The sequence below is a fragment of the Hemitrygon akajei genome, unplaced genomic scaffold (genome assembly GCF_048418815.1).
Source record: "Hemitrygon akajei unplaced genomic scaffold, sHemAka1.3 Scf000202, whole genome shotgun sequence".
NCBI lineage: Eukaryota > Metazoa > Chordata > Chondrichthyes > Myliobatiformes > Dasyatidae > Hemitrygon > Hemitrygon akajei.
In genome coordinates, this window is record NW_027332087.1 from 366180 (window position 1) to 385244 (window position 19065).

Sequence of the window (19065 nt, forward strand, 5' to 3'; positions counted from 1 at the left end):
TTACTATTCTATACTTTTTCTAAGTATGTCCGCAGGAAAATGCTTCTCGGGGTTGTATGTGGTGACTTATCTGGACTCTGAAAATAAAATTTATTTTGAAATTTGAGTTTCGGGAAACTTGCTTTAATTCTGGGAACAAACTGTGATTGACATCTGCAGTTCCCAGCAGCAGCCCGTCCTCAGACACACTCACAGCCAATCAGCGATCAGCGTTGGGAGAAGGAAGTCCCCATTGGTTGACGGGTGTCAGTGGGCGGGACGCTGAGTGCCCGGCCCAGCCGCAGTTTGCAACCGGGACCCAGTGAGGCCGGAGACCGCTATTTGAGCCTCGGGTTTCGGCTGCACCACCGGCGGGTCTTGAATCCTTTCGAAGGCAGAGCTGAAGAGACCGGCGGAGATTCCGTGAGATGTTTCAGCTACACGGAGGACGCGCGGCCTTTCCCCGCCGAGGATCGGGGCCTGTTGTCTGGAGTTGTCTCCCAGACCCGTCCCTTCCTGCTGGGAGACGGGAGCTGCCCCGCAGCGGCTGCCGGTGGATCTCCGGAGCTCTCACCGCTCCCCTGTGCAATCCGAACGGCTGAAAACCAAGGGAGAACAAGGCGCAAAGGTAAACTCGTGCTTTAGAAAATAAGTAACATGAGCATGCCTGGCCACTCGGCCCGTTGCGCCTATTCCACCCTTTCCTCAGAATAGTCCTTTTAAAATAATTTTATTGATTTTAAACAAACACAAAAATGAAACATGAATACAAAGAGCTTGAGAGTACATAATTAATAGGTGAAGGTATAAATACAAATAGATGATAATAACCTCCCAAACTCATAGTGGTTACAAAAAATGGAGAAAATAAGAAATCCTCCCCCCCCAAAAAAAATGAAAAAAATCCTAACCGACATGGGCCATTGCATTATATCAATTATACACAGTAGCGTCAGTAACTCCGCACCTCCATCCAAATAATTAAGGACAATAAAAGTAAGGTTTAGGAAAAGTCAGTTTAGCTCATATGAAAATGTTGAATAAATGGTCTCCAAGTTTCTTCATATTTAACTGAAGGGTTAAAGGCAACACTTGTAATTTTTTCTAAACTCGAACAAGAAATAGTTTGAGAAAACCACTGAAATATAGTTGGAGGATTAATTTCTTTCCAGTTCAATAGGATAGATCTTCTAGCCATTAATGTAACAAATGCAATTATCCGCCGGGCTGAGGGGGGATAAACGACTATTATCCACCATTGGTAAACCGAAAATTGCAGTAATAGAATGTGGTTGCAATTTGATATTCAGAACTGTTGAAATAATACCAAAAACATCTTTCCAATAATTTCGCAAACAGGGGCAAGACCAGAACATGTGGGTCAATGAAGCGACTTCAGAATGACATCTGTCACTGGTTGGATTAACATAAGAATAAAATCGAGCCAGTTTATCCTTGGACATGTGAGCCCTATGTACAACCTTAAATTGTATTAGGCATGTTTAGCACAAATAGAAGAAGAATTGACTAATTGTAAAATTTTCTCCCACTGCTCTGTGGGTATAAGACAGTGAAGTTCTTTTTCCCATTCCTTCTTTATTATTTCTGATATTCCTGGCTGTATTTTCATGATCATATGATAAATTATGGCTACTTAACCCTTCTGGCAAGGATTCAGAGCTAGAATTTTTTCTGTAATGTCCATTGGACATAATTTCAGAAAATACTAACATTCAAGACATTTCTAACTTGCAAGTATCTAAAAAAAAATGAGTTTTCGGCTGGATAGCTGTTCAAAGGGCATAAAACTGTTATCTAAAAATAGATCACGAAAACATGTTATACCTTTTGTTTTCCATAACACAAAGGCTTGGTCCATAAAAGAGGGCTGGAAAAAGAAGTTAGATATAATAGGGCTTGATTATTCAAGCCAAAGAATTTACGAAATTGAAACCATATTCTTAATGTATGTTTAACTACAGGATTAGTTATTTGATTATTCGGTTTAGATAAAGCAAAAGGAAGCGAAGATCTTAAAATAGAAAACAATAAGAAGTCTTGTACAGATTTACACTCCAAATTTACCCATTGTGGGCAAGGTACTATGACCGATTCTTGTGTCCAAAATATTAAATATTGAATATTAACTGCCCAACTGTAAAATCTCAGGTTTGGCAAAGCAAATCCACCTTCCTTCTTAGGCTTCTGTAAATATTTTTTACTTAATCTAGGATTTTTATTCTGCCACACATATGAGGATATTTTGGAGTCAATAATATCAAAAAAAGATTTAGGAATAAAAATTGGTAATGTTTGGAATAAATATAAAAATTTGGGTAATACTATCATCTTGATAGTATTAATTTGACCAACCAATGACAGAGATAATGGGGACCACCTGGTAACAAGTTGCTTGATTTGTTCAATTAAAGGTAAAAAATTAATTTTAAATAAACCCTTATGTTCCTTGGTAATTTTAATACCCAAATAAGTGAAATGATCTGTGACAACTTAAATGGTAAGTGTTTATAAATTGGAACTTGCATACTTAATGGAAATAATTCACTCTTATTAAAATTCAGTTTGTAGCCAGAAAAGCTACTAAACTGAGCAAGCAAGGATGAAATAGCAGGAATAGATCTCTCAGGGTCAGATATGTATAGTAACAAATCATCAGCATATAATGATAACTTATAAGTCCCTTACCCACCTAATATATAAATTCTGCAACGTATTAAATAAATATAGCCATTCAACTCAATCAAACACTTTTTCAGCATCTAAGGAAATGCCATTCTGGTATTTTAGATGAAGAAGTATAAATTATATTAATTAATTTTCTAATGTTAAAAGATGAATAACAGTTTTTAATAAATCCGGTCTGATCTTCAGAGATAATTTGAGGTAATACATTTTGTAATCTGTTGGCCAAAATTTTGGTAAAAATCTTAGAATCCGTATTCAGCAAGGATATTGGCCGATAGGATGCACATTCAGTGGAGTCTTTATTTTTTTTAAGAATTGGAGAAATGGAGGCATCATAAAAAGATTGTGGTTATTTACCTACAGTTAACGCATCTTTAAAAATTTTACAAATCCTAGGAGCGAGTATAGAAGAAAAGGATTTTAAACATTCAGAAGTATAACCGTCTGGACCAGGGACTTTTCCTGAATTCATTGAAAAAGGGTGTGGGTTCACCTTTCCAGACCCTGCCCAGGGACTTGTGCCACTCCTCAGGGTTATATATGGAACCTCTCGGACAGGGACAGGGAGTGGGTTCCCCTTTCCAGACCCTAACCGGGGACTTGCCTGCACTCCTCAGGGTTATATATGGAACCTCTCGGACAGGGACAGGGAGTGGGTTCCCCTTTCCAGACCCTGCCCGGGGACTTGTGCCACTCCTCAGGGTTATATATGGAACCTCTCGGACAGGGACAGGGAGTGGGTTCCCCTTTCCAGACCCTGACCGGTGACTTGCCTGCACACCTCAGGGTTATATATGGAACCTCTCGGACAGGGACAGGGAGTGGGTTCCCCTTTCCAGACCCTGCCCGGGGACTTGTGCCACTCCTCAGGGTTATACATGGAACCTCTCGGACAGGGATAGGGAGTGGGTTCCCCTTTCCAGACCCTGACCGGTGACTTGCCTGCACACCTCAGGGTTACATATGGAACCTCTCGGACAGGGATAGGGAGTGGGTTCCACTTTCCAGACCCTGCCCGGGGACGTACCACTCCTCAGGGTTATATATGGAACCTCTCGGACAGGGACAGGGAGTGGGTTCCCCTTTCCGGACCCTGCCCGGGGACTTGCCTGCACACCTCAGGGTTATATATGTAACCTCTCGGACAGGGACAGGGAGTGGGTTCCCCTTTCCAGACCCTGCCCGGGGACTTGTGCCACTCCTCAGGGTTATATATGGACCCTCTCGGACAGGGACAGGGAGTGGTTTCCCCTTTCCAGACCGTGTCCGGGGACTTGTGCCACTCCTCAGGGTTATATATGGAACCTCTCGGACAGGGACAGGGACAGGGAGTGGGTTCCCCTTTCCAGACCCTGCCCGGGGACTTGTGCCACTCCTCAGGGTTATATATGGAACCTCTCAGACAGGGACAGGGAGTGGGTTCCCCTTTCCAGACCCTGCCCGGGGACTTGTGCCACTCCTCAGAGGTTATATATGGAACCTCTCGGACAGGGACAGGGAGTGGGTTCCCCTTTCCAGACTCTGCCCGGGGACTTGTGTCACTCCTCAGTGTTATTTATGGAACCTCTCGGATAGGGACAGGGAGTGGGTTCCCCTTTCCAGACCCTGCCCGGGGACTTGTGCCACTCCTCAGGGTTATATATGGAACCTCTCGGATAGGGCCAGGGAGTGGGTTCCCCTTTCCAGACCCTGCCCGGGGACGTGCCTCTCCTCAGGGTTATATATGGAACCTCTCGGACAGGGACAGGGAGTGGGTTCCCGTTTCTCAGGCAGACGCCTGAAGGTGACCGGGAGCCTCCAGAGGGGCTGATGTAATACAAGCCATGGCACGGTGGGTCACTGAGGTAAGGGAACCCATTTGAATGACAGCCCGACTGCACGCGGATTTTGGTGAATTTACCCGATAACTACAGAAAAAAGAAGAATCCCTTGCGTACTTTATAGCTCGTTTTAAGGATACGTGAGAGTCCAATGCCGGCAAACCCCTGGACAGATCAGTGTGTCCAACTGGCAGTGCAGACTTTTCTAAACTGTCTCAGACCCAAGCCTGTCCACTCCTTTAAGTTAACTAATCTCAATTCGCTGTGTCAGACCTGGCCCCGGGTGACATAAATTCTGATGAATAGGGAGCGCAATTGACTCTTTAAAGGGACTGGGGAAAAGCGAGAGTGTGCACAGAGAACCGGTAGTGAGGAGATGGAGTTCGGGTCCCGACGAAGAACCCAGAACGGGTGGCAGGATCGTGCGGACGGTGCAGATGAAGAGGACAGTTGGCTAAGGACAGAAACGGGGTTTGTAGAAAGAGGAGACATTGGGCCAGAGATTGTCGCACTGCAATCACAGACAACAATAATAAGGGGCAGGGATAGAGCCTGGTCCACAGTAATACTCGACAGATTACCACATTTACTCTCCACAATCCCTTTGGTCCCGGATAGGGCAGGCCAGAGGGGACGGATCACAGCGATAGTCGACAGAGTACCACATTTACTCTCCACAATCCCTTTGGTCCCGGATAGGACAGGCCAGAGGGGACGGATCACAGTGATACTGGACAGAGTACCACATTTACTCTCCACAATCCCTTTCGTCCCGGATAGGGCAGGCCAGAGGCGACGGATCACAATCATACTCGACAGAGTACCACATTTACTCTCCACAATCCCTTTGGTCCCGGATAGGGCAGACCAGAGGCGACGGATCACAGTAATAATCGTCAGAGTACCACATTTACTCTCCACAATCCCTTTGGTCCCAGATAGGGCAGGCCAGAGGGGACGGATCACTGCGATACTCGACAGAGTACCACATTTACTCTCCACAATCCCTTTGGTCCCAGATAGGGCAGGCCAGAGTGGACGGATCACAGTGATACTCGACAGAGTACCACATTTACTCTCCACAGTCCCTTTGGTCCCATGTACTGCAGGCCAGAGGGGACTGATGAGAGTGATACTCGAAAGAGTACCACATTTACTCTCCTCAATCCCTTTGGTCCCGGATAGGGCAGGGCAGATGGGACAGATCACAGTGATACTCGACAGAGTACCACACTTACTCTCCAGAATCCCTTTGGTCCCGGACAGGGTAGGCCAGAGGGACGGATCACAGTGATACTTGACAGAGTACCACATTTGCTCTCCACAATCCCTTTGGTCCCGGATAGGGCAGGCCAGAGGGGAGTGATCACAGTGATACTCGACAGAGTAACACATTTACCCTCCACAATCCCTTTGGTCCCGGATAGGGCAGGCCAGAGGGGATGGATCACAGTAATACTTGACAGAGTACCACATTTACTCTCCACAATCCCTTTGGTCCCGGATAGGGCAGGCCAGAGGCGACGGATCACAGTGATACTCGACAGAGTACCACATTTACTCTCCACAATCCCTTTGTTCCCGGATAGGGCAGGCCAGAGGGGACGGATCACAGTGATACTCGACAGAGTACCACATTTACTCTCCACAATCCCTTTGGTCCCGGATAGGGCAGGCCAGAGGCGACGGATCACAGTGATACTCGACAGAGTACCACATTTACTCTCCACAATCCCTTTGTTCCCGGATAGGGCAGGCCAGAGGGGACGGATCACAGTGATACTCGACAGAGTACCACATCTACCCTCCACAATCCCTTTGGTCCCGGATAGGGCAGGCCAGAGGGGACGGATCACAGTAATACTCGACAGAGTACCACATTTACTCTCCACAATCCCTTTGGTCCCGGATAGGGCAGGCCAGAGGCGACGGATCACAGTGATACTCGACAGAGTACCACATTTACTCTCCACAATCCCTTTGGTCCCGGATAGGGCAGGCCAGAGGGGACGGATCACAGTAATATTCGACAGAGTACCACATTTACTCTCCACAATCCCTTTGGTCCCGGATAGGGCAGGCCAGAGGCGACGGGTCACAGTGATACTCGACAGAGTACCACATTTACTCTCCACAATCCCTTTGGTCCCGGATAGTGCAGGCCAGAGGGGACGGATCACAGTGATACTCGACAGAGTACCACATTTACTCTCCACAATCCCTTTGGTCCCGGATAGGGCAGGCCAGAGAGGGACGGCGATACAGGCGGCTGTGATCAGGCTCACCACACAGGCAGGCTCTTTTCTCACTGCTGTAATCAGGTAGATGGTACACGAGCCTCAGGACTCGCCCCACCAGGGTCAGGAACAGTTACTACCCCTCAACCATCAGTCTGTGGAACAATACAGGATAACTGCACTCACTTGTCCATAGACATGCTCCCACAACAAATCATCGTACTGGGACTGTCTCCAAATGAGTGAAATAAGAGGTGGTATGACTGAGACAGACCACACTCCTGTCTCAGAATTAGAGAAATACAATCTCACAGGATATTTACAGCGGAAGGGCTGGAATGATGTTTCCCATAAGGTGTGGAACCAGCTGTCACAGAGTCAAAATCGCAGGACAACTCAGCCTGTCTGAGATGAGCAGAAATTTCCTCACCCAGAGTGCAGTGAATCATTGCAATTATCTCCACAAGGTTTCTAAATTTAATAGACATATCCTGGGGCTCAGCGGTGATGGAAATTTGCAGGAAAGCGGTGCTGACGTCAAAAGTCTAGCATGTTCTGAGTGAAGGGCAGAAGAGGCGCAAGGGGCCGAATGGCCACACCTTCTCTATTTCTGATTTTCTGAAACACGAGTTTACCTTTGCGCCTCACTGTTTCTTGTCCTGTCAGATTGAACAGGGAGCGCTGAGAGCACCGGACATCTATCGGCAGCCGCTGCTGTTATTTCATGTTCTCGTTGTTTATTTGCATTGGCGAAGTTTGTTGTCTTCTGCATTCTGGTTGATCTTTCAGTGATCCAGATATAGTTACCGTTCTGTAGCTTTGCTCTGTATGTTTGTAGGAGTTGTAGGTGGTGACTTATATGTACTCTGTTAGTTTTTGGAATAGTCGCTTGGGGAATCTGAAGTGGAGGAGTATTTGTGGCTTATTTAAAATTATACATAGATATTATCCATACAATGTTTATTTGACAAGGGTTAATTCTGATATTGAAACTAACTGTTCTTTTTGTGGTTTATATCCAGAGAATTTACTTCATCTGTTTTGGGATTTTGAATATGTTAAAACTTTTTGGGTTGATGTTGATCAATTTATAGATCAATATATTAATGTGGATTTTACTTTTTGTTTTCAAAATGTCTTATTTGGGTTTACTAATAACACCAAATCTCATAGGGATCATTTCTTTATCATAAATCTTTTGTTAATTTACAGCAAATTTTATATCCATAAATGCAATCACAGCAATAAGAAACCTTCATTTATATTTTTACGTCAGACTTCAAACTATACGTTTATCCTCTGAAAACTTCCCATAGCCAGAAGGCTGTAAAGACTGTACAAATCTGTCAACGTTTTGGGTTATCTCTGTAAATGTTCCTGTTTTGTGACTCCTCTTAGATACAATTCCTTCTGTCCAACAATATTTAGAGCGGATTTCCTTGTTTATTTGTATATTTAAAGTTAATAGTTATATATTTGTTGCTGCTTTTGTGTGACTCCCTGGCTTTGTTAGCATATGTTTAGTGTTTCTGTTTTTGATTGTGTTTAATAAAAATTAAAAAAATTTAAAAATAATAATAAAATTTACTTTGAACTTTGAGCCTCGGGGAACTTGCTTTGATTCTGAGAACAAACAGTGACTGACATTTCCATCTTCCGGTAGCAGCCCTCCCTCGGACACACTCACAGCCAATCAGATAAGACCACTGGGATACTCTTGCCTCCATTGGCTGAGGAGTGTCAGTGGGCGGACCGAAGTTTGGAACAGGGAAGGAGTGGACCCGGTGAGAGACCCGAGATTGGGAGCAGCTCCCCGGGTAAAGGCTGCAACAGCGGCCGGAGTTTTGAATCCTTCCGATGGCGGAGGTGAAGATTCGGGCGGAGATTCCGTGAGATGTTTCAGCCACACAGGGGGTGCCCGGTCTTTCTCCGCCGTGGATCGGGGCCTGTTGTCCGGAGTTTCCTCCCAGACCTGTCTCCTGCTGCTGGGATACGGGAGCTGGCCCGCAGCGGCTGCCGACGGAACTCCGGAGCTGTGAGCGCTCCCCTGTGCAAAAGGACAGGCTGAAGGTCAAGGGAGAACCAGGCGCAAAGGTAAACTCGGACTTTAGAAAATAACAAACAGGAGCAGGCCATTCGGCCCTTTGTGTCTGTTCTGCCTTTCACTCAGAACATGCCTGATCTTTGACCTCAGCGCCACTTTCGCGCAACGTTCCCAGCATCGCAGAGCCCCAAAATTTGTCCTTCGAATTTAGAAACCTTGTGGAGAAAATTCCAAAGATTCACTGCCCTCTGGGTGAGGAAATTTCTCCTCATCTGAGTCCTGCTGAGGTGAACTCGGATTCTGTGACCCCCATTCCTCACCACAGCCAAAGGAAACATCATTCCTGCCTCTACCCTGTCAATACCCTGTGAGACTGTGTCTGTCTCAGTCAGACGGCCTTTTATTTCTCTAATTTTGAGACAGGCCCTGTCAGTATAATCTCTCCGAGGACACTACCTCACCTCCTAAATCAATCTGGGAAATCTCTTCATTCCCTTTATCCCACAGGCTGACTCCGGGAGGGAGACCAGACCTGTGCACAGTGTTCCATGTACGCTCTCACCAGGGCCCCATATACCTTCAGAGGGGATCTTTATTCTTGTATTCAAACCTTCCTTCCCATTCAATGCTCTTCATTTAATATCGAACTCAAACAGTGAACAGACACAACACAGCCTCAGCCATGAATTTAAAGGGCAGGTGTTGCAACAGTTTGAGCTTCATACCGGGGGCCACGGAGCAAGCAGGGTGTCACAAAGGGAGGAATGTGGGAGTGTTGTATGTCTGAGCCCAGCTGTGTGTGTCTGTGTATCAGAATCAGGTTTAATATCACCGGCGTATATTGTGAAATTTGTCAGCAGTAGATTGCAATATTTAGTAATAAAAACTAAAGATTACAATTAGTATGTGTAAAATTATATTTAAAATGTTGTGCAAAAAGTGAGGGGAAATTCTGAGGAAGTGTTTATCGGCACATTGTCCATTCAGAAATCTGATGGAGGGGAAGAAGCTGTTCCTGAAATGGCGAGAGTGTCTTCAGGGTCCTGTACATCCTCCTTGATGGTAGCAATGAGACAAAGGCATGTCCTGGGTGATGGGGGTCCTTAATGATGGATGCCACCTTTTTGTGGCATCATCTTTTGAATGTGTCCTGGATGCTGTGGAGTCCAGTGCCCATGAAGGAGCTGGCTGAGTTTACAACTTTCTGCAACATTTTCCGATCCTGTGCAGTGGCCTCTCCACACCAGGCAGTGATGCAACCAGTTAGAATGCTCTCCACAGTACATCTGTAGAAATTTGCAAGTGTCTTTAGTGACAGATCGATTCCCCTCAATCTCCGAATGAAATATAGCGAATGTTGTGCCTTCATTTTAACTGCATCAATATGTTGGGCCCAGGATAGTTCCTCAGAGATGTTGACAGGCAGGAAATGGAAACTGCTCACCCTTTTCACTTCCGATCCCATGATGAGGACTGATGTGTGTTCCCTCGACTTCCCCTTCCTGAATCCACAATCCATTCCTTTGTCTTCATGATGTTGAGTGCAAGGTTGTTGCTGTGACACCACTCAACTTGCTGATCTATCTCACTCCTGTACTCCTCCTCGTCACCATCTGAAATTCCACCAACAATAGTTGTGTCATCGGCAAGTTTATAGATGAGCCTAGCCACACAGACGTGGGTGTAGAGAGAGTAGAGCAGTGGGCTGAGCACGCATCGTTGAGGTGTGCCAGTGTTGATTGTCAGCAAGGAGGAGATGTTATTTCTGATCCACACAGACTGGGGTCTCCTGGTGAGGATCCAGTTGCAGAAGGAGGTACAGAGGCCCAGGTTTTGGAGCTTGTTGATTACAATTGAGGGTCTGATTGTGTTGAACGCTGAGCTGTAATCAGCAGCCTGACTTGTGTATTGCTTTTATCCTGGTGATCAAAGGCCGAGTGTGAGCCAGTGAGAATTGTTGACAGATTGTGGTGATTGGCAAATTGCAGTGGGTCCCTGCACACAAGACAGGGGTTGATTCTAGTCATGACCAGCCCCTCAAAGCACTTCATCACAGTCGTGAGCGTCACTGGGCGATAGTCGTTGAGGCAGGTCACCCTGGTATTTTTGGGCACTGATATGATTGTCGACGTTTTTAAGTGTGTGTGTGTGTGTGTGTGTGTGTGTGTGCGTGCGTGCGTGCGTGCGTGCGTGCGTGCGTGCGTGCGTGCGTGCGTGCGTGCGTGCGTGCGTGCGTGCGTGCGTGCGTGCGTGTGTGTGTGTGTGTGTGTGTCTACAGGTATTCGCACGCTTGAGCAGAGAGACAGAGTATTTGAGGCTTTCCAGTTCAATTCAGGAATATTTCCAGTAATTGGTGTGCCTCGAAAGACGGGTCACAGTGTTGGGCCGACCATTCAGATCAGAACAAAATAATTTACCCAACAGACTGAGCTCACAACCCGCTCTTGTGTTTCAGAGTTATTTACAAATTGAAATGTACAATTTAAAATGTGCAAAGTAAATTTATTATCGAAGTATAGGCACATCACCATGTATAATCCTGGGATTTGATTATATTGTAAATTCAGTGAACTCAAGAACCATTATAAGATGAGTGAAAGATCGCCCCCAACAGGACAAACAAAACAACCATGTGCAAAAGACAACAAAATTCAAATACAAGAGAAGTAAAACTAATAAATAACCCAGGAATAAACATCAAGAACATGAGATGAAGAGCTGTTGATTGTGTCCATTGGTTGTGGGAATATCAAAGTTTAAGGATCTGGTCTCAATTTAGAAAATTTTTTGGTTTAGAGAATTTTTCATTATCATGTCCCATTCTCCTTAATTATTTTTTTTTATCCCTTCCATAACTGACAAAGTCTTTAAGGATTGGGATGAACTAGGTGTTAAGTGTTTTTGGAACTTGTTTATCTCAGGATCTCTTGCATCATTTGACCAATTGTCAAATAAATTTGCACTCCCAAAATCACATTTTTACAGATAGCTTCAAATTAGAGATTTTCTATGTTTCCAATTAGCTACTTTTCCTATAGGTCCTGATAAAAATTTACTGGACGATCTTTTAAATTTAAAACCTTTTGTTAATGGTTCTATTACCGGTATCTATAACTTGTTGATTAATTCTAGACAAGACTTTTTAGATAAAATAAAAAAGCTTGGGAGGATGACCTAAATTGTCAGATTTCTGATGATAGATGGAATAAAATTCTTAAGCGGGTTAATAAATCATCTTTCTGTGCTCGTGGTTCTCTTTTACAATTTAAAGTGTTTCATAGAGCTTGGATTTCTAAACAGAAGCTCTCCAGTTTTTACCCGAATGTTTCTTCACTTTGTAATAAATGCAACTCTGCTGATGCCTCTTTAATTCATATGTTTTGGTTTTGCCCTACAATTGAAAAGTTTTGGCGGGAAGTATTTCATACCTTCTCTCAACTTTTTAGGGTCCAATTTGACCCAAATCCCCTTACTGCCTTGTTTGGTATTATTGCAAATGAAGATATAACTTTAAATACTCCTAACCTGTAGGTTTTAGTTTTTACCTCTCTTTTAGCAAGAAGAGCAATCTTGCTTTAATGGAAGGAGTCTGCCCCTCCTACACATCTTCAATGGCTACATGATATTATGTCGTATTTAAATTTAGAAAATATCCGCCGCTCAGTCTTAAATTCGAAACAATCTTTTTATGATATTTGGGGACCTTTCTTAAATTACTTTTCCAATTTATAAAGTTTAACATTGCACAGACTTTTATGTATATTTTTATCTTCTCTTCTTAAGTGAATACGTTTTTTTTCTAATTATCGATTGTCATTCATCAGCTTTTTTCTTTGTTAGTTGGTAGGGGGTTGACTTTTTTATATATATAAAAAAATTCTTTTATGATGTATGACCTATCTTTAAATGTTTGATTACAGAGTGGTATAACTTTATGTGTTATTCTTTAACATTTTGATCAATTTTATTACAATATATGAATGTACACAAGTTATGTTGAGATATATCTATGTGTTGCACTCTAAATCTTTTTTTTCTTCTGAATAAAAATATTGTAAAAAGAAAGAAGGACCTGTTGGTTGAGTGTAATAACTGTTCCTGAACCTGGGGTTGAGGCTCCTGAGGCTCATGCACCTTCTTCCTGATGGCAGCATTGAGAAGAGAGCATGGCCTGGGTGGTGGGGGTCCTTGATGATGGATGCTGATTTCCTGCGACAGCACTCCGCAGAGATGTGCTCAGTTGTGAGGAAAGTTTTACCGGTGATGTGCTGGGCCATATCTACTATGATGTGCTGGGCCATACTACTGAGGACAGACAGTTCCTGCTTTCTTGTAATTGCACTTGTGTCCCGGGCTCGGGACAGATCCTCTGAAACGTTAACACTGTGGAATTTAAAGTTGCTGAACGTCTCCTCCTTTGAGCCCCGATGAGGATTGCCTCATGGGTTCCTGTTTCCTCCTCCAAAGTCCATAACCAGTTCATTGCTGTTGCTCTCATTGAATGAGAGGCTGCTCTTGGACCATAAGACCATGAGAAACAGAAGCAGAATTAGGCCATTTGGCCCATCAAAACCGCTCTGCCACTTCATCATGGTAAATCCATTTGTCCTCCCAGCCCCATTTTCCTGCCTTCGCCGCGTATCCTTTCATGCCCTGACCGATCGAAAGTCCATCAACCTCTGCCTTAGCAAAAGGAAAAGCAGCATCCGTCATCAAGGCAAGATGAGGTGAGTCACCTCCCACTCCATACCCATCCATTTCTGTCCCTCCCCCCTTCCCACTCTCTTGCCTACAAACCTCGCTTTCATTCTTACCATTCTCTCTCGCTCCCTCCCCTCTCTCAACTCTCTCCTCTCTCTCTCACACTCTCCTCCCCTCTTCCACACTCTCTCCCAACTCTCTGCTTCACTCTTTCCTCCCCAGTATACCCCATTCTCCTACTCTTGAACCCTCTCTCCCCACATTCTCTTTCTTTCACTCTCATCCCTCTTCCCTCCCTCTCCCCTTCCCTTTTCCCCTTTCTCCACCCCTCTCCAGTCTCCCCCACTCTCACCCTCACCCCCACTACACCCCCTCTCTCAGATCAATGATTCTGTGCTCTGTTTACACTTGTTTAGTAAATTGTTCGTATCACTTGTTCCTTCATCAATTCCTTCACTCTTTGTTTTAGACTTGGGATTGTGTTTTTCATTATATATTGTACTTCTCACTTACTGTAATCCAACAAACAATCCCACAGCATCCTCGGAAAGTTCCCACTCCCCACTGATCGAATCCTCTCATCTTGCTGATCTCGGTCCGACACGTCCCCTCTTTATTATTTTCCATAGAGTTTGCCTGACCTGCTGAGCTCCTCCAGCATTTTGTGCGTGTTGTTCTCCGTTACACCTCCTCCTCTCTGCCCCTTTCTTTTCCCATTTCTGGCACCTCTCTCCCTTCCTCCATTCTTACCCATCTCTCCCACGCACTCTCACTCCCTCTGTCCCTCTCTCACCCCGACTGTTCATTGCAGTCTCTCTCTCTCTCCCCCTTTATCACTCTCTCTCTCTCACACACACACACACAAACCTCTCTCCTGTATTACTCTCGCAATCACTCCCACACTCTCCTCCACTCCAGCCCTCTCCATCTCTCCCACCTCCACGCTACTCCACTCCTTTCTATCCCCCTCTCTCCTTCCCTCCCTCTCTATCCCACCCCTGTTCCCGCTCTCCTCTTGTTTGCCCAAATTTCACGTAAAAGTGTTCTCCCTCTCTGCCTCCCCAGCCTCTGTCTTTGCTCACGTTCTTACCCTCCACCTTCCTTCCTCCTTCCCTCGGTGCCTCTCTTCACCCTCTATCACTGCACCCACTCGCTCAACCCACTCTCACCCTGTTCAACCTACTTACCCGCACTCTCCCATTCTCCCCCCTATAGTCTACCCTTTTTACTCTTAACATCTCTCTCCCTCACTCTCTTTCTCTCCTCACCACTGTCACATCTGTCCTTTGGCCACATAGAGAGGGAAATGAGTTAGACGGAGATGGAGAGGGAGGAGTGAAACTGATCGGGTCAGCAATTGATTGTATCGGCATTGGGTTCGTTCAGTGAACCCAGCTCCGCCTTTCTCCCAGACTGCATATCCTTCCCTCCATCCGTGCATTTATAGTACACTGACAGAGAGAGAGGGGGAGACAGACAGACAGACAGACAGGGAGACAGAGAGAGAGGGAGAGACAGAAAGGGAGAGGGGGAGAGAGGGAGAGACAGCAAGAGAGGGAGAGAGAGAGGAACAGGGAGAGACAGAGAGAGGGAGACAGAAGGGAAAGAGAGTGAGTGGGAGAGGGAGACAGAGAGAGGGGGGGAGGGGAACAGAGACAGAGAGGGAGAGGGAGACAGAGGGGGAGAGAGAGGGTGTGGAGAGAGTGAGAGAGAGATAGAGGAGAGAAAGTGAGTGAGAGAGAGTGATAGAGAGTGGGGGGAGAGAGAGAGGGAGACAGAAAGAGAGTGAGAGACAGAGAGGAAGGGGAGAGGGACAGAGAGAGGAGGAGAGAGAGGAGGGGGAGTGAGAGAGGGGGACGGATAGGGACAGGGCGATGGAGAGGGTGAGAGTGAAATTCCTCTCCTGTCTGGTTCCATTCAGTCCTGTTTCTCCATCTTCCCAGTATCTCCTGCTTCTGAACTTCCCCCGAGCTCTTTACCCGTTCTATCTCTCCTCCTTCTACACAATTACTTCTCCCCACATCTCGTTATCCCTTAGTCTCCCTCCTCCCTCGCCGCCTTCCCAATTCCCCCAAATTTGTTTCACCCTCTTCCCAATGGCCTGATACTTTCCCTCGCCCTCTCCCTCCCTTTCCGCTGAGGGTCTGACAGTGAATCAGAGTCACCGGAAGTTGAGTAAATCCGTGTCCTGCAGAAGCGACAGCAGATAAAGCCTTTCGGCTGGATGAGGAGGGCGCGGGAGGAATATGTTTCATATGAGTGATGCAGGATTCAGGAAGGTAGGGAGTAAGCAGAAGGTGAGGGGTCAGTGTGAGAGTGGTGTAAGGCAGAGGGAGTGGGGAGTAATGGAGGAGAGTGAGGGGGAGGGATAGTAGAGTTTGGGATGAGAGAGGAGAAGCGGAGAGAGACTAGAGAGAGGAAGGTGAGAGTGAGAAAAGTGAGAGAGAAGGACGAGATTCGGGGAAAGCGCGTAAATAGACCCTTCAGTCCGTCTGGACAGTTCCACCCGTGTTCACAGAGCCAGTGCTGTTTGCACACGGTTGGAATTTACTCCTGTAAACCTTCTCCACCCGCGTGTCGGGTCGGAGCTGGAGAGCTCTGTGACCTGGTATCAACACTCCCCACCCCCTCCATTTCAGCAACGCAATAGAGCTGGTTACTGACAACAGAAAGTCAGCCGGGGCGATGCAGACATTCCTGTTTACATCAACGGCAGAGGATAAGGGGGTTAAGAGCTCCAATCTCCTGAGAGTGAACACCACTAACAGCCTGTCCTTGTCCAGCCACAAGGACACTATCGCCAAGAAAGCTCAGCGGCATCTCTGCTTCTTCAGAGGCTGAAGAAATTTGGCGCCTCCTGGACGACCATCATCTATTTTTACAGAACACATCCTGTGCGGAAACACAGGATTGTCAGGATTGTCTGTTGTCACGGCAACAGGACTGGTCACCACCGGAAACACTGCAGAGAGCTGTGAACAAGTTCAGTATATCATGGAAACTGTGGACACTGTTTACACATCTCTCTGCCTCAATAAAACAGTCCACATTATTAAAGACCCCACACATGTCGAACATTCAGACTTCCTGAGAGATGGACCACTAACTTCACAATCTCCCTAATGCAGTGTTGTGATTAATTGGTCTGTATGATTCGTTAAGTTAATTAATTGTCCCTTCACATTTCGCGACCCCGCACTCCCAGTCCCGAGGTGATGAATTGACCTTTATGAACGCGATGCGAATCAAAAGTTATCACTGTACCTTGATTCATTGAAAGCAAATGTCCCAATTTACGCTCATCTCTCCTCTCCTCTTCTTCTCTCCCCCCTTTCTCTGTCTGTCGCTCTCTCGTACTCTCTGTCTCTCTCATCTCTCTCTCCCCTCTCTCATTCTCTCTGCCTGTCACTCTCTTTCTCTCTGTCTCTCTCTTCTCTGTTTCCCCTCTCTTTCACGTCCCTTTACTCCTCTCCTTCCCCCTCTCTTACGTCCTCACTTGCCCTCTCTCTCCCCTCTTCTCCACACTCCTCTGTAGCATAGGTAATCTGCAGCATACCTAATGGAAACAAACAGGACTCTCCCGGAAACCACAAGCCTTAAAAGAGGAGATAGAGAAATTGAGGAATTGTATATGTAAAGAGAGAGAGTGAGAGAGACAGAGAGATAAGAAAGTTAACGGGGAGAGAGAGAGGGAGAGAGAGGAACAGAGAATGAGAGAGAGAGAGAGAGAGAGAGAGAGAGAGAGAGAGAGAGAGAGAGAGAGAGAGAGAGAGAGAGAGAGAGAGAGAGAGAGAGAGAGAGGGAGAGATGGAGAGAGAGAGACAGAGAGGGAGAGCCAGAGACAGAGACAGGCAGAGGGAGAGGAAAAGAGAGAGAGGGAGAGAGACAGAAAGAGAGAGGGAGCAAGAGACAGAGACAGGCAGAGGGAGAGGAAAAGAGAGAGGGGGAGAGAAAGGGAGACAGACAGAGTGAGAGAGAGACTGAGAGGGAGAGCCAGAGGCAGAGACAGGCAGAGGGAGAGAAAAAGAGAGAGAGGGAGAGAGACAGAAAGAGAGAAGGAGAGCAAGAGACAGAGACAGGCAGAGGGAGAGGAAAAGAGAGAGGGGGAGAGAAAGGGAGACAGACAGAGTGAGAGAGAGACTGAGAGAAAGAGAGGGTGGGGAGAGAGGACGAGAGACAGACAAAGAGAGAAAGGTACAGAGAGTGAGAGAGACAGAGAGGGGGAGAGAGAGAGGGGAGGAGAGGGAGAGACAGAGAGAGAGAGGGTGGGGAGATAGTGAGAGAGAGGGAGAGGGAGAGACAGAGAGAGTGGGAGAGAGAATGAGAGACACAAAGAGAGAAAGGTACAGAGAGTGAGAGAGAGAGAGGGGGAGAGAGACAGAAAGAGAGAGGGAGAGCAAGAGACAGAGACAGAGACAGGCAGAGGGAGAGGAAAAGAGAGAGGGGGAGAGAAAGGGAGACAGAGTGAGAGAGACTGAGAGAAAGAGAGGGAGACAGAGAGAGGGTGGGGAGAGAGAGGACGAGAGACAGACAAAGAGAGAAAGGTACAGAGAGTGAGAGAGAGACAGAGGGGGAGAGAGAGAGGGAGAGAGACAGACAGAGAGGGAGAGGGTGTGGAGAGAGAGTGAGACAGAGAGAGAGAGAGGGGAGGAGAGAGACAGAGAGAGAGTGGGTGGGGAGAGAGTGAGAGAGGGAGGGAGAGAAAGAGAGTGGGAGAGAGAGAGGATGAGAGACACAAAGAGAGGAAGGTAGAGAGAGAGAGGGGGAGAGAGACAGAGAGGAACAGAGAGTGAGAGAGAGAGTGAGACAGAGAAGGAAAGATGGAGAGAGAGGGAGAGAGAGAAGGAGAGCAAGAGACAGAGAGAGAAGGAGAGAGAGCGAGGCAGGCAGAGAGAGAGGGTGGGGAGAGAGTGAGAGACAGAGGGGGAGAGAGACAGAAAGAGTGAGAGAGAGACTGAAAGAGAGAGACAGAGAAGGGGAGAGAGGCAGAGAGTGAGAGAGAGTGACAGAGAGAGGGAGGAAGAGAGAGAGAGGGGGAGAGACAGAGAGAGGAGAGAGACAGAGAGAGAGGAACAGAGAGTGAGAGAGAGACAGAGAGAGAGAACATTGAATGAGAGAGAGACAGAAGAGAGGGAGAGCGAGAGACAGAGAGTGTGGAGAGAGTGAGAGACAGACAGACAGACAGACAGAGGAGAGAGTGAGTGAGAGTGATAGAGAGAGGGAGAGGGTGACAGAAAGATAGAGAGAAAGAGAGTGAGAGAGGGGAGAGGGGGAGTGAGAGATGGAGACGTACAGGGAGAGGGAGATGGAGTGGGTGAGAGTGAAATTCCTCTCCTGTCTGGTTCCATTCAGTCCTGTTTCTCCATCTTCCCGGTATCTCCTGCTTCTCAACTTCCCCCGAGCTCTTTACCCGTTCTATCTCTCCTCCTTCTACACACTTACTTCTCCCCACAGCTCGTCATCCCTTAGTCTCCATCCTCCCTCGCCCCCTTCCCAATTCCCTCAGCTGTTTCTTCTCTTCCCAATGTCCTGATACTTCCCCTTGCCCTCTCTCTCCCTCTCCGCTGAGGGTTTGACA